Genomic DNA, 16128 nt, shown 5'->3' with positions numbered 1-16128 from the left:
GGAGGAACAACAATATGAACCAACCAGTACCACCCCCCAGAGCTCCCAGGGACTAAACCACCAACCAAAGAGTACACATAGAGGGGCCCAAGGCTTCAGCCACATATGTAGCAGAGGATGGCCTTGTGGGACATCAATGGGAGGAGAGGCCTTTGGTCTTCTGAAGGCTCCATGCTCCAGTGGAGGAGAATGCCATAACAGGGAAGTGGGAGTGGGTGGATTAGTGAGCAGGGGGAGAGTGAATAGGATAGGAGGGTTTTTGGAGGAGAAATGAGGAAAGGGGATAAAACTTGAAATTTAAATAAAGAAAATATCTAATAAAAAATAGAAGCTTAAAAAAAGAAATGTATTATTTTGAAGTATACAGTTACTATGTTTGTAGTTATTTAAAATTTATATTGAGAAAAATATTTTTTCACTATTGCTGTAGACGAGCATCTACATAAGACTGTTAAATTGTTGTTTTATATCAAACAAGTTTTATAATACTTATTTTTATTGTTATAATATTTTGTAAATTTTAAGGAATATAACAAAAAAGATATTGTGGGTATTGAAGAGGGGTCTCTGGGAGGAGTGGGGGGTACAAAAGGGAAACAAGAATGTGATTTAATTCTATTTACTTAAAATATGTTTTTAAATGTTAACAAATTCAGATAAACTGAAATCATGTAACTTTTTTCATCATAATGCAATAAAAGTTTAAAAAAAAAGAAAAAGAAAAGAAAAGAAAAATTGCTTGAAGGCAGCATTTTCAAATAGGTCCTGAGGAGACAGCTCAGTTGCTATAATGCTTACATCCAAGTGTGAGGGCCAGGGTTTGTATCCCCAGAAAATTACATGTCAATTGGACAGAGTGGTTCACCTATAATTCCAGCTTCAGAAACTAGAGAGATCCAATTCTTGAAGCAATCTTCCTATCAAGGTTAGTCACAGCAATGAGCTCTGGATTTGGTTGAGAGACCCTGTTTTAGTGAATTAGGTGGAATTATGGTAAAGTATGATTCTCAACATCAATCTCAGGACTCCACATACATGTGCACATATGTACATAAGCATATCCATACATGCATATGCTTGTACATGTATAGAAAATATTTGCACATGAAAAATGAAAAAATAAAGTCAGGCATTGTGATATACCACTTTAATCCCAACACAAGAAAGGAAGAGACAGGCAGATTTCTGTGAGTTCACAGCCACTTTTGTCTATAGAGAAAGTTCTAGGCTAGCAAGGATGTATACTGAGACCTTGTCTGACAGAGAAAAGAAAAGGTAAGACAAATAAACACACCTCTTTCTTAATGTTGTAGGAGTCTACACGATGGACACCAACACGTCTCTCCTCATGAACATGTCTGCAGCAAAGCTCGTGAATGTATCTAGGAGTTCTCAATCAAGATCTGCTGGCTACATTGTTCTGGATGTCTTCTCATATTTGATCTTTGCAGTCACCTTTGTCCTTGGAGTGCTAGGCAATGGGCTTGTGATCTGGGTGGCTGGTTTCCGCATGAAACACACCGTTACCACCATCTCTTACTTGAACTTGGCCATTGCTGACTTTTGCTTCACCTCCACTTTGCCATTTTACATCACCAGCATAGCCATGGGACAACACTGGCCATTTGGTTGGTTCATGTGCAAGTTCATATATACTGTAATAGACATAAACCTATTTGGAAGTGTCTTTCTGATTGCCCTCATAGCATTGGACCGCTGTATTTGTGTCCTGCATCCAGTCTGGGCTCAGAACCACCGCACCGTGAGCCTGGCCAAGAAGGTAATCATTGTACCCTGGATTTGTGCATTTCTCCTTACATTGCCAGTTATCATTCGTATGACCACAGTCCCTATTAGACTTGAACCAGGGAAAACAGCCTGTGTTTTTGACTTCTCCCCCTGGACCAAGGATCCTGTAGAGAGAGAGAAAGTGGCTATCACCATGTATACTGTCAGAGGAATCATCAGGTTCATCATTGGGTTCAGCACTCCCATGTCCATTGTTGCCATTTGCTATGGGTTAATAGCCACTAAAATCCACAGGCAAGGCTTGATCAAATCCAGCCGTCCTTTGCGGGTCCTCTCTTTTGTTGTGGCTGCCTTTTTCCTCTGCTGGTGTCCATTTCAAGTAGTGGCCCTCATATCCACAATCCAAATCCGTGAACGGGTGAAGAACATGGCACAAAGCACTGTAATTGCTTTGAAAATCACAAGTCCCTTGGCTTTCTTCAACAGCTGCCTCAACCCAATGGTTTATGTCTTTATGGGCCAGGACTTCAGAGAAAGACTAATCCATTCCCTACCTGCCAGTCTAGAGAGGGCCCTGAGTGAGGACTCAGCTCAGACCAGTAATACAGGCACCAGCTTGGGGACCATCTCTACTTCCCTTTCTGAAAAAACTGTAAGTGCGATGTAAAGAAAGGGCTCTAACTTCCAGCTTCATCTGCGTTGAGTTCCACTGTGCTATAGGCGTTCCCTCTTGACATTCAGGCTACATGCTCATTAGGAAAATTTGAAACGACCTTTTAGACTTTTGTACCTCAACCTAAGGTGGTCAATAAAGAAAAAAGAACATACATTTTCTTGTTAGTCTGAAATAATTCCAAACGACAGTTAGTACTATAGTGTCATTAATAATACTGGCCACTTCTAGTTCACTCACAGGCTGTAAACTCACAAATTCTTATAAGTGTCCATCTGTAGGGAATAGGTATATGTTCCCTTTGGAAAATGAAGCCAGAAGGGGAAAGACTGCAATCCCTTGAGCTATACAGCTGCCTGATCCCTTTTATTGTCACATTTGCTCTATCTGTTTCCCCCATGAGACTCGTGTTTTCACTTGTGGCCCTCAGTGTAGCTACAAGCAACTTTGTATAGGTTCTACTGTATCCGGCATCTGAGGTACTTGCTCCAAAGAGAATGAACCCAGAATGGAACTCATGTTTCCACTGAAAATGGCAGTGAATAAGTGTCATGCACCAATACACACACACACACACACACACATACACACACACACACACACACACACACACCAACATTTGATGGCATTTGGGTTCTTTGATCTTGGACATTCTACCTACAGTAAAATGAAATCTCATAGTACTTTTAATTTTCAATTTCCTGCTGGCTAAGGATTTTGAATATTCAATTAAATGTATTTCAGCCAGTAGTAATTCATCCTTTGAAAAACCTGTGCCTTTTCTATTGCCTGTTTATCATTGTGTGTTGTTGTTGTTGTTGTTTAGGGGTTTTTTTATATATATTTTTTAGATACTATCCCTCTGTCAGATGTACCAATGACCAGCCTTGGCTTGGAATGGGGTTCTGAGAGAGCTACACAAAGAATGACTTGAAATCAAATTGTGGGCCCATGCTGACAACTTGTGTTCTGCCTGACACAGCTTTTGAGGTCTGCTTCTCTCTCTGTTCTGCTTTCTCCCTGAAGATCTTCCTATCTTTGTTTTGCTTTCTTGATAGTCTAAGAGATTTCTCTGTCCATGTCCTACGTGTGTGTGTGTGTGTGTGTGTGTGTGTGTGTGTGTGTGTGTGTTCTCCAAGCAATTTTCTCTTTCTATCCTAAAAAGTTCTGTGGATAGCTCATCTCGTGCAGAATACAGGGGCATTCTTTTATTTTACATATCAATCCAGTCATTCACTCCAGGCTTTCCTTTTGATTATTTTATGAATCAGCATCCCATGACCCCAGACCTTTGATTCTTAGGAGACAGTAAATATACCTTTTTTTCTTAACATTGCATAAGAATTCAGAGATCTGTCTTCCATTTTTAAGCACAGATGATAAATTAGATGAGTGGGATCTTGCCCTGAAATTACCATTTCTACCACACCTTGGCCTGGAATTCCTGTGTCCCAGGCAGACCTTGAATACAGAAATCTGCCTGCCTTTGTATCTTTCTGACAAGCTGGCTTATTAATGCAGCTGCCTTTGTTAATTTAGATTCATGAAGCCCCACATAGTTCATACTGCATCCTCATATTTTGTGTAGTTAAGAAATGATATATTTTCAAATTCATGTATTTAAAGCTCTTCCTCGTGGCCTCAAGGGCTGTCTTGATGGTCCCAGTGTTAACTATTTTGCTGAGACATAACCACACCCTCAACTCCTGGACTGTTGCTGTTTCTAATTATCATGGAGTCATTAACAAGGAGGACATTCCTCAAAGGAATGTGAAATATGTACATTATTATACAAACAAGCCATAACCCACAGCCATCCACACTCCACACTGGAGACTAACACCAGTGCCCTGTCTCAGGGGCAGGAACCAGGGTACTCTGTTCCCACCAGGGCTACTCTGGGCTAAAGACTATTTTAAAAAGTCCTTTCCTATGCCAGTGAGTTCACCTGTATTCTTTGTCTTTTTCTATATCAGATTCAGGGTGCCACACCTAATATTATTGTCCTTGATCCATTTGGAGCTGGATGTTGTGCAGAGTGAGAATAAGGATTAAGCTTTTTTACTTCTACATGTAGCCATCATGTTTAACCAGCATAATTTTTTGAACATACTATCTGCTACCATGTGTACTACTGGTCTTCTCATTAAATATTAATTTTAATATTTAATATAATATTATTATATTATGTAATATAATATATTATATAATATATTATATAAATATTAATATTTAAATATTAAATATTAATATAAGGGTCTGAAAATCACTGAAGGAAGACCCTAGACTCATAGTATGCAAAAACAGAGCATTTATTCTGCAGAAACAACCAGCATGCAGGGATTAACCATTCTTTGAAATGGTGACCCCAAACAAAGGTGTGCAGTTCTTATGGGAAACCAGGGGGAACTCTCTAGAAGGACCAAGTAATTTGAAGTTTCATTGGTGGGTGCTAGGGGGGTCACAGGTGGTCCATGGTCTGCATTCCTATGTCCTAAACATTTAACCATAGGATGAGATCAGGCTGCCCAGCACAGGTGGCCCATTCTGAGATAAAATATTTCTCTATTTTTGTGATTATGCCCAGGCTATTCTTTGGGAGGGGGTTTTATAATCTTGTTCTGGAATTTATGGTCTGTCCCTGGAGCTGGTGCCATGCAACCTTTTTTTTTAAATCAGGTCTGGTCCTTAAATGGAGACAAATGGGATCCTAAAGAGGAGAAAAATGGGATTTATGTTGTGCTTTCAATTACATGCTTTTGGGAGTGTGGACTTATATCTGGATTCTCAATCCTATTTCAGTGATCAATGAGTTTGCTTGTAAGCCAATGTCATGATGTTTTTATTGTATGTATACATCTATAGCATAGCTATATAGTGCTAAAAGGTGCTATTCACACTATGAGAAGAGAAAAGGAATCACCAGTCTTACCCATTTGTGAACACTGAGAGCTGCAATAACAACCATCCTGGCAAGACATACCCATTGGTACAATACTGGCATAAACATCATGGAAGTAACCAACCACATTCTTATTGGATTTAAGGCCCACTTCACAAATTAACTCATATCTGCCACCATTATTGGAGGCATTAACCTATGTCTAGGGAGCTCAGAGGCCCTTGGACAGAACCTTCTGCTCCTATTCTGCTAAATAGACATAGTGTTTACAAACTAGCAATGACTATCAATCTATATATAGATTAGCACATCCTTCAACTCCCATCAGAGAAACTTTTATGTCCTGGAGATAGTAAGGAGCACAGAGACCCATAGTTGTTTAAGGTGAAGTGAAAAAGAGACTAGTGAATATTCAACCCTAAATGGAGAATGTATATCACACACAACCCCCCCAAGGTTCAAGGATCATCACAAGGGTTATAACAGCGTGAACAATGCCTGTGAAACTCAAACCAGATCACATCCCAGTATGGAAAGGAGAAATGAGCTTGAGTACCTAGCTGAGGATTTATTTACCATCGGAAGCTTATGGGTATCTTTTTTTTTTTTTTTTTTTTTTTTTTTTTTGGTAAAGGTATAGCCTCTGGTAGATCAACCATACTACACTGGAAGGCCACACATCAGAAATTAATGCAGGAATCACAAACTGTATTGGATAGGTTTTTATACAAAGCTGAGAAGGCAGGGAAGTGGAAGAAGATCTGGGGAGAGTTAGATGATTAATATGACTAAAATAAGAGTTAGAGATTAATATGACTAAAATACATTGTATGAAATTTTCAAAGAACTAATAAAGAAGTACAACTATTTTCACAGAGCTACAAATAAATATGCTCTTTCACTTTAGACTCCATCCCAGAGGATAATAAAACAACCACTAAGGTGAAGAGTACAATGATAAAGGAAGCCCGGGTTACTGTGAACTTGGGAGTGTGAGGAACCCTATGATAGAGGGGACTGTGTAGGACCTTAGTTCCAGGAGGCTGTCTTAACCACTAGTTGTGAAGACACAGTTAAGCCACATCCCGTGCATTTTGAAAATCAGAAGGAACATTGATTTCCTGTTACTCAAGTAGCCCCAAGCCTACTTCCCCCCTTTTTTTCTCAATTCTGTTCAGAAATCCCGGAAGATTGAGACACATTTCACTAATGACCAGAACCCAGAAAAAACATAGAGTTAGACAAAGACCCAGTAGTCTGTGTCAGAAATATATATCTCTAAAGTATGTAGTTTAAAATGTCAAGAAAAGCTGAGGATAGGAGGGAATAACAGATTCCTGGAACTCAGGACTTCATCTCTCTGAGATTTCATCTTCTGATGTGTAAAATGAGTGATTGACCTCTAGGTAGGTCTGCAATTTTCTTATTTAATGATTGACATGCGAGGCCACCACCCACTGTGGGCAGTACCACCCCTAGGCAGGTAATATTCTGTCATATAACAGGCAAGTTGTTGGTCTGGAAAAACAGCTTAGTGGTTAAGATCATTTGATTGCTCTTTCAGAGGACATGGATTTGGTTTCCAATGCCAAGATGGTGATTCACAAACATCTATCACTCCAGGTCCAGGAGATACAGTGACTCCTCTGGTTTCTGCAAGTACCAGACCCAAGCATGGGATGTGCACACTTTCTGCCTCCAGATTCCTTCATTGAGTTCCTGCCCTGACTTACTTCACTTTATGGTGAACTATAGGTTCTAAGATGAAAATCATTGTGCTTATCATAGCAGTAAAAACCAATGAGACAAAGAATTTACTGAAAATCCCTCAGAGACAGGATTATAGACAAAAGTCATTGTTCTATAGGATGAAGGAGTAAATTGTCACTACTGTGGATGTGCCTGACAGACATGAAGTTATGAAAGATACCATGAGCAAAAGTAGAAACCCTAGGTAAAGTTACACCTATATAAGGATGCACAATAAGGTAGCTAGGGGCCTACAAGATGGCTCAGTAGGAAAGGATGGTTGCAGTCAAGCCTTCTGTCTTGGGTTCAGTCCGGAAACCCACATGGTGAAAAGACACAACTGACTCCTGCAAGCTCTCTCTGACTTCTACACATACATTGTATAGAATACATAGAGACATATGCATACACACACAACTCCCCCAACACACACAAATAAATGTAAATAAAGGGAGACAAATAATGCATGCTCTGTAACCTTTATTTTTATTCTTTGTTTTAAAGGTTTTATGGACATTTCTGTTTTAGTTTTTGGTATTTATGGTATTTAGTTTATGGTATTTTGTGTCAGTTTTTATTCCTTATTTGTTTGGTTTTTTGGGGGAGGGAGATGATATAGAGAACAAAAACCAGGCCTTAAAATCATGATGAGCAAATGCCCTACTTAGTATGAACCAGACCCTCACTGCAGATTCTAGGCAGCAATTCTACCACCAAGCCACTTTAGCTCCTCACTGGAAGATTCTAGGTAGGACCTCTACCTTTGAGTCATGCCCAGTCCTCAGTAAATCTAGGCATTTTTTTTTTCTGCTGGTGAGCTACATTTTGCATCCCTCCTTATATTTCCATTTTGCAAATAATTGATTAACTGGTCTTTGGTGACAGGATCTCTGTATGTAGTGCCAGCTGTCCTGGCAATCACTATGTAGACCAAGCTATCCTTGAACTCTGAGATCCTCCTGCCTTTACTAGCCAAATGCTAGGATTAAAGGTGTGTGCCACAACACCAGTCTCCACTGCCTTTTTAATTTTTTTTTTCAGGTAGGATCTCACTAAATTGCTCAGGATAGCCTTGAACTCAACTGTAGCCCAGACTGGCTAGAATTTCATATCTTGTATCCTAAGAATCCACAGGCCTGGTCCCAGAGCCTCATGTGTAAAGTATATATATGACAATGTTTACATTTACAATGAAGATTGAGAGGAGGCTCAAGAATGCTCTCCTTCCTTATCCAGGGTTGGTTACATAGGCCTGTTAACACAGACACTTTAGCCATGTGAAGATTTATCAAGAAATGGTCTGTGCTACATACAATGTTTTCTGTGTATATTATACTGCTTTATTTTTTTACTGACAATAAAGAGAATGGAGGGACACACAGGACAAAGATGAAGAGAGGTTGAGGGAGGGAGAAAAGAGAGAAATAATCAGAGAGACAAAGAGAGTATTTCCCGGCATGTAAGAAATGAAAGATAACTTTTAAAGTGTTTAGCAGCTGATCAGGGTGGAAGAGGAGAACTCATTTCTGGGACCTAAGATGCTTTATCAGGTAAACACTCATGTTACCAAGTCCAGTGACCTGAGTTCCATCCCAAGAAGGAGAAGGATTAATTCCTTTAAGTTGTCCTCTGTGTCACCATATGGCCACATTAGTTAACACTTACCCACTCTCAACACACAAATAAACAAGAAATGAACCGATTTTAAAATCATTTCCAATCTTTTCCTACCCCTTCCTTCATCTGAAAATCTAGAGGCACAGAGGGGAGGCTTGGAAGAACCAACTCTAAGGATAGGAATCTCTGAACACAAAGCATGCCTGTGTCAGGGAACTGAGGGATCAGAACTGCATCTAGGATCGAGAGGTAACATCTGACAAATTCATCTACCTATTATTTCCATTGGGAGTGGGTGGCCTGCTTACCTTCCATACCACATAGTAGGCAGAGGCCTTGATTTCTGGAAATGAAAAGTTCCCCAATTTCTCTTTCTTCCACATAAACAGGGTTCTCTCCCCCAATCAGGTATTGTGATGGTTAAAGCAGGCTGGAATGACATCGTTACTCTGATTAGAAGAATTTTATGGGCCAGGCGGTGGTGGTGCATGCCTTTGATCCTAGCACTTGAGAGGCAGAGACAGGTGGATTTCTGAGTTCAAGGCCAGCCTGGTCTACAGAGTGAGTTCTAGGACAGCCAGGGCTATATAGAGAAACCCTGCCTCGAAAAACAACAACAAAAAAGAAAAAGAAAAAAAAAAGAATTTTATGGTTTTCCCTCTCTGCCCCCAATTTGTCCTTCCAACCTCAGTAAAATTTTTGAAGTACAGTATGCATAAAAATGTGGCACCTACTATTAATATATTGTTCAATGAGACAAACAAAATAAAGCAGACACAAGACATCTATATCAAACCCCTCAGCCTCGGTGAACATTGTGGAAAAGCAAGGGCTAAAAGACTGTTAGAACTGGAAAAGGAAAAGTGCTGTGAAATACAACCTTCTGGATGTGCCATGGCTGCTGCCCTTAAGAACTCATTGCAAACAGCTGTGCTTACATATAGAAGATCTGTAGAAAATCAAGCCAGTTAAAAATTTCAATGTGGATTAGGAATGGGCTCCTGAGGCCACACAGGACAGAGAACCTGTTGGCAGTAGAGGGCAACAGGGGAATGTGGAGTCACTTTTCTTTCTCCTTATTTTTAAAGATCTATTTTATTTTATGTATATGAGTATTTTCTGCACATACATCTGTGCACTATGTGCATGCCTGGTGCCCACAGAGGTCAGAAAATGGCATAGAATTCCCAGGATCTGGACTTACAGATAGTTGTGAGCAGCCACACTACTGAGAATCAAACCTAGATTTTCTGAGCGTAACCGGTGCTCCTAACTGCTGAGCCGTTTCTCCTGCCCTGAGCTATGTTTTATTTGTTGTTTGATATGGTAACATAATTGTTGGCAATAGGATTAGAAAAATTACTGTCGAATCTACAGAAGTTGGAGTGCTTACTCAACATTCAAAAAGCCCTGAGTTCTATCCCCAGCATCAAATAAACCAGGCATTGTGATGTATGCCTGTCACCCCAGCACTCAGGAAGCAGAGGTAGAGAGAATCAGTTCAAGATCATCTTCAGCTTCCTAGAAAGTTCTAGGCCAGCCTGAGCTGCATGAGACACTGTTTCAAATGAAGGAAGAAAGAAAAGGAGAAGAAGAGAAGAGTGAGACAGAGGAAAGGGAAAGGGGGAAAAGGGAGAAGAGAAACTTCCTAACTTTTCTAAGAAATTCCCTTTCTCCCTTCCTCCTCACTCCTCCCTTCCACCAGCCACACCCCTCTCCTAGCTGCAAGAAACTTCTTGGCATTTCCAACACCTCTCCAAAATGCCTGAGAATGTCACCTGTTTGCATACTGGGTCATTGAAAGTATAATTATTTAAGTTAAGGTCATATCATATTAGACCAGGGTAGAGCTGTAATCCAGTATGACTGGAATCTCTGTGTAAAGGGAAATCTGTACACACACAGACACACAAACACACACACACACACAGGAAAAACAGCATTACTGAAGGAGGCAGAGAGACAGAAAACATTGTGAAAGACTGTCAACACATCAGTGGCAGCTGAGTTACAGGGTTATGGACTAGGAACAGATCTTCTCTCAAGCCCTGCTAAATCCTTGACCTTGAATTTATAGCTTACAGAACTGTGCAGTAGCAATATTCTGTTGTCTCACCAGCCTTCGTTACCATGGAAGCTGTAACAAATGAATATGCTTGGCTCACAAATTCGTCACAGCTCAGCCTGTCTTCTAGTCACTTTTCTCAGCTTTACTGGCATTTACGACCCACCCTACACACAGGATGAGCTCATCTAAGAGTCCTTAACTTTATTCTGTCTACAAATTGGATCAGTGTCCTCAAATTCTGGGCACTGAAACTTACAGCTAGCTTTGGGAGCCTGTCAGCTGGCTTACTACATATGGATGTCATTGTGCAATCTCTCTAATGTAATCTTTGTTCCAAGAGACATAGGAGTGAAACTAAGGCTAAAGGATGGAAAGAACTAAAGGGGTTTGCAGCACCATAGGAGGAACAACAATATGAATAAACGAATACCTCCCCCGCCAGAGCTCCCAGGGACTAAGCCACCAACCAAAGAGTACAGATGGACCAAGCGGCCCATGGCTCCAACTGCATATGTAACAGAGGATGGCCTTGTTGAACATCATTGGAAGGAGAGGCCCTTGATCCTGTGAAGGCTTGATGCCTCAATGTAGGGAATGCCAGGACAGGGAAGAAGAGTGGGTGGGTTGGTGAGTGGGGGGAGGGAGAATGGGATAGGGGCTTTGTGGAGGGGAAACTAGGAGAGGGGATAACATTTGAAATGTAAATAAAGAAAATATTTAATAAATAAATAAAAAGAGGACTGGAGAGATGTCTCAGTGGTTAAGAGCACTGACTGCTCTTCCAGAGGTCCTGAGTTCAATTCCCAGAAACCACATGTTGGCTCACAATCATCTGTAATAAGATATTATGCTCTCTTCTGGTGTGTCTGAAGACAGCTACAGTGTACTCACATACATAAAATAAATAAATCTTAAAAAAAAAAAAGTCACACCGGGTGGTGGTGGTGCACACCTTTAATCCCAGTACTTGGGAGGCAGAGGCAGGCAGATTTCTGAGTTTGAGGCCTGGTCTACAGAGTGAGTTCCAGGACAGCCAGGGCTATACAGAGAAACTCTGTCTTGAAAACAAACAAAGAAACAAACAAAAGAATATCACTTATGCAAATTCAGTATTGGAGAAGGTATTTTAATTTGACCCTCACCACCCAAACAGTCCCCATTTGTGTTTTCATATCATTTATTCCATTAACCTATTTCTTTTCTCTCCCTTCCCTGAGCAACTTTTCCTAGCTCCAAGAACTGGATTTATGCATCTCACTGATATAATAGAGTCTTGTGTTCTTTTAATGTAAAATGAGCATCAAACGTTTTTTCTCACAGACTTTTCTGGTGGACACTAAAGGAAAAATGGCACCTGGGCCAGTGTCATGCATACATTGATAGATTGGATTGTGCTATTTTATGTCAGGACACACTTTCCCTAGCCATGTGATCTCCAAATTCTATAGTACATGAAATGTTCTGGAGTTCCAAGATCATAGCCCCTTTGTTGGGGACTCAAGAATGCTGGAATGCTGGTCATAGCCAGGAAGGAAGAGAAAGGAATGAAGACTAATTCACTTGCTGTCCAGGCTCTGCAGGACCATCTGGAGCTTGAGAAATCCTGGCCATGTTGGAGCAGACTGTAAGGTTGGAGCATTTGGGGCTAGCCACTTTGGAGCTGTCTAGGATATAGATATTCAGGCTTGTTGGAAATCCCAACAGAAGCACCTAAGACTGACAAATTTGGAGCAGCTTGAAGTCTTTAGTTGATTGGAAATCCACTGAAATAGATATAGATGAGGGACAGAAGGTTAAGTTGACATTTGAATATCAGAAAAAAAAAATCAACAGACAAATTAGTAGGGGGACCAAGCACATTTGTTCCTAGCATACACAAGGACACTTAATGGAAATAAAAAGTGAATATTCACCTTTCCTATAGCAAATGGAAGTGGGGGTTGTAAGCTATTTAGAGGATGAGAAAAATGACTTTTATGGGACATGAATAGACCTAAATAGTAGACAGTGCTGATCTTCATTCGATTTCTTCTATGATGTCAGTTTAATTTTTTTTGGTTGATGAAATGACAGAGCGAGACTGTGGACCATCTTTCTTCCTTTCTTGTAGAGCCTGGCAGACAAGGAGAGCTGGAACAAAAGCCTTTGCCTACACTTGCTGCTGCTCAGACACAGCTTATATGGAAGGTGACAAAAAAAAATGACAACAATATTTCCTTTTCTCTTTCTCACTAGGGATGTCATCACGGTGGCTTTGACCACTTCCCTATAGGTAACTAAAGCATTTGACACAAAGGGGGCTGCTAGGCCTCTGGCCTAGCATCTTCTACTTGGCCTCTCCCATGCACCCCTTAAAGAGTCTACTGTCTATGTTGTAGACTCTTTGGCTATTCCCCCCAAAACATTCCAAGCTTCCCACTGAGCAATTTCTTCTAGTAGCCCTAGGAAGAGTGATCTCCTTACGCCACACTCTAGAAATGAGAATGATCAGTCCATGAACTTAGGCTACCCACAGACATCAACACAGTGACTGGATCTTGTGGTCTAAAGCAGATAAACATGAGAGTCAAGGTATGGAAGTGATTGGCCCAAGACAACCAGCCTTAGAATCCACAGTGACTTGGAACACAAGCTTCTTCCGATTTCCACCTGCCTGACCCTTCAGAGGTGACATCCTCAAGGAAGACAGTCTTGGCTCTGCTCCCATCCCATCACATCTATCAGCTACCCAGTGACTACCTGTTCAGCAGTCGTGCTATAGTTTAAATCTGAAATGTCTCCCTTGTCTCCTTGCTAGTGCTTCTGTTTTGGAAAGTTGTCAGACTGATGTCAGCCTTTAGGAGGAATTGTGATGATGTTGATTGCCAAGTTCACAGGATATGTATTACTTAGGAGATAAACTTCCATGCACTCCTGGAAGAGATTATTTAGATTAATAGTTATCTTGGTTAGATCAATTAAGGTTAAAGGTTAAGTCAGTTTGCATGGCACCATTCCATGGGCTGTGGTCCCAGATGAGAAACGGAACTGAACATCAGAATTCATCTCCCTTTGCCTCCCAACTATAGGTGCCATGTGACTGGTACCTCAAGCTCCTGCTACCATAACATCCCATCTATGATGGACTGTACATTGGAACTATGAGTCAAGATAAAATTTCTTCCTCCATTAAATTGTGTTTTCCCAGAATACTCTATCCCAGCAACCTAAAATAGTTAACACAGGCCTAGTGGGTGTGGATAGGTCAGTAGAGCAAACAGTTGCAGGTTTTATACAGGTCCTGCTCCATTTTGGATGTCCTTACCTCTTTCCTATACACTTTCCCCCTTGGCTGCCATGAACTGAACTGCTCTGACATCCTTTTCCCACTATGATGGACTGAAGCCTTTGAAGACCTTGAGTCAAAGTAAGTCTTTCCTTGAGTTATTTCTGTCTGATATTGTGGTCACAGCAAGGTAAAAGCAATTTCCACAAATTTCTACTTCATGTCCTCTGTTCTGGGAAGGTTCTCCCTGAAAGGTAGTGCTATCAAATATGACTTGAAATAATCTCACTCTATAGATGATGAAAAAGGGGGTTGGGGAATGAGCGTTTCAAGTAGCATGCAAGCAATTATGATATAATCAGGGTTTGTGTCTAAAATCCACAGTATGAAATGTAAGGAAGACACTGGCAATAGGTCTAATTTCATCTCTGCTGCTGTGACAAATACCATGACCAAAAACTAGTTTGAGGGAGAAAGAGTATATTTGACTTACAAATCCAGGTCACAGGTAATCCCTGTGAGAATTTATGGCAAGAACTTGAAGACAAGAATCCTCACAATTCCACACAGCATTACCTACAACTAAAAAACTCACTTAACAACTAAAGAAGTATGGCAAGAACTATGGAGAATTCTACTTGCTGGCAGGTTCACTCAGCTAGCTTTCATATGTAAACCATAATCACATGCCTAGGGAATGCTGTCTCCCACAGTGGGATCCCTGGGCCAACATGGTGAAAAGAGAGGAAATAACTACTGCAAATTGTCCTCTGATTTCCAACTGTGTGTTGTGGCATGTGTGTACAAATCCTTAACATACAAAATTTTTAAAACAAACAGTAAAAATATTTTTTTTAAATGATCCAAGGTTTCCTTGTTTCCTAGGATAAAGACCCTCCTCCTATAGGCCTGAAGTATAGACCCTCGTCTTCTTCCCACAGAGAGGTTCAAGCTCTAGTCCTGTTCCCTTGGATTCAGAGCTTCAGAACATAGCCCTCTTGTCTCAGACCCAGGGGTCCAGATCTCTACCCTTCCCCCTCAGATCTAGAAGTCCAGACTCCCATCCTCCTCCCTCAGACCCAGAGGTCCAGACACCTACCCTCCCCACTCAAACCCAGAAGTCCAGACTCCCATCCTCCTCCCTCAGACCCAGAGGTCCAGACCCCCACCCTCCTCCCTCAGACCCAAGAATCTAGGTTCCATTTATGCTCTCTCAGACTCAAGTATCCAGGCTCCAGCCTCCTCCCTCATATGTAGATGCCAGGATCAGCCTTCCCCCTTTCAGATTCAAATGTCCAGGTCCCAGCCTCCTACCACAAAAAGAAACCTAATTCAGAACACATATTTGGTCAACGGGCTCAACTAGCCCACATCCTTGATGCATCTTTTTGGCTGGGGTATTACGTTTCTTGAACCTCAGTTCTTTGCTTGTTTAAGCAGGAAAGAGAACTGAAAACATTTTCTGACTTCTTTCTTTCCTCTGGTTTTCTTTTTTTTCCTCTAGTGAGAAGGGTGGACGTGGTAGAAACCCCCAGAGAATATCTAAGCACACAGGTGTCTGTCTGGGATAGCTACCTTCCAGAAACGTGAAGCAAACTACTTCCATCGGGTGGTTTCCCAAGAGAAAAGGAAACTTAAAGGTCTAGGTATTTCCTGGAATTTGCTGTGTGTGGGAGGAATGGCTCAGTGAGGACCCATTGGCAGCATTAGGATCCAAGCCCTCCCAGTTCCTGGAAGGCAGGAGCAGAATGCTTGTAGGTCTGGGATCTGTGCTCAGCCTGGGGACTCCTTGCCTCAAGTCCCACCTCTCCCAGTCCCTACTCCCACCGCCACTGTTGGGAGTTCCTTACCACATCTTGCCCAACTGAGTGGCTGTCAGCCACAGAGCTGTAGGGTGTGGGTCTTCCAGCTGCTGGGCCCTCTTCCTCCTCTATCTCCTCCTTTCACCCTCCTTCCTTCCTCCTCCTTGCTGTGTGCTGTGATCTCTCCTCCCCCATCCTGCCTCTTCCTTTTCTTCTGCCTCCCTGGGAAATTCCAGGGTGTGAGAGAGCAGAGGGAAACAGTGGGGAGTTGTGGGGCGGGTAGAATGAGAGAGAGAGAGAGAG

At 41.5% G+C, this 16128-nt stretch overlaps 1 long non-coding RNA gene across 2 annotated transcripts; it reads right to left on the bottom strand.

The window, feature by feature from the left end:
- Nucleotides 1-1132: 1132 nt before the first annotated feature.
- On the bottom strand, nucleotides 1133-16086 carry LOC116079071. 2 transcript variants are annotated; one of them, XR_004113745.1, is made up of 2 exons: nucleotides 15874-16086; nucleotides 1133-2545 (listed from the first exon to the last, which is right to left on the bottom strand). It is a non-coding gene; the product is annotated as an uncharacterized LOC116079071 (long non-coding RNA). The 2 variants fall into 2 exon arrangements; XR_004113746.1 differs by lacking the exon at nucleotides 15874-16086 and adding an exon at nucleotides 8999-9184.
- Between the last annotated feature and the right edge of the window lie 42 nt (nucleotides 16087-16128).

Source organism: Mastomys coucha, unplaced genomic scaffold (assembly GCF_008632895.1).
Source record: "Mastomys coucha isolate ucsf_1 unplaced genomic scaffold, UCSF_Mcou_1 pScaffold5, whole genome shotgun sequence".
Taxonomy (NCBI): Eukaryota; Metazoa; Chordata; class Mammalia; order Rodentia; family Muridae; genus Mastomys; species Mastomys coucha.
This window is presented reverse-complemented; position numbering and strand designations above follow the sequence as displayed.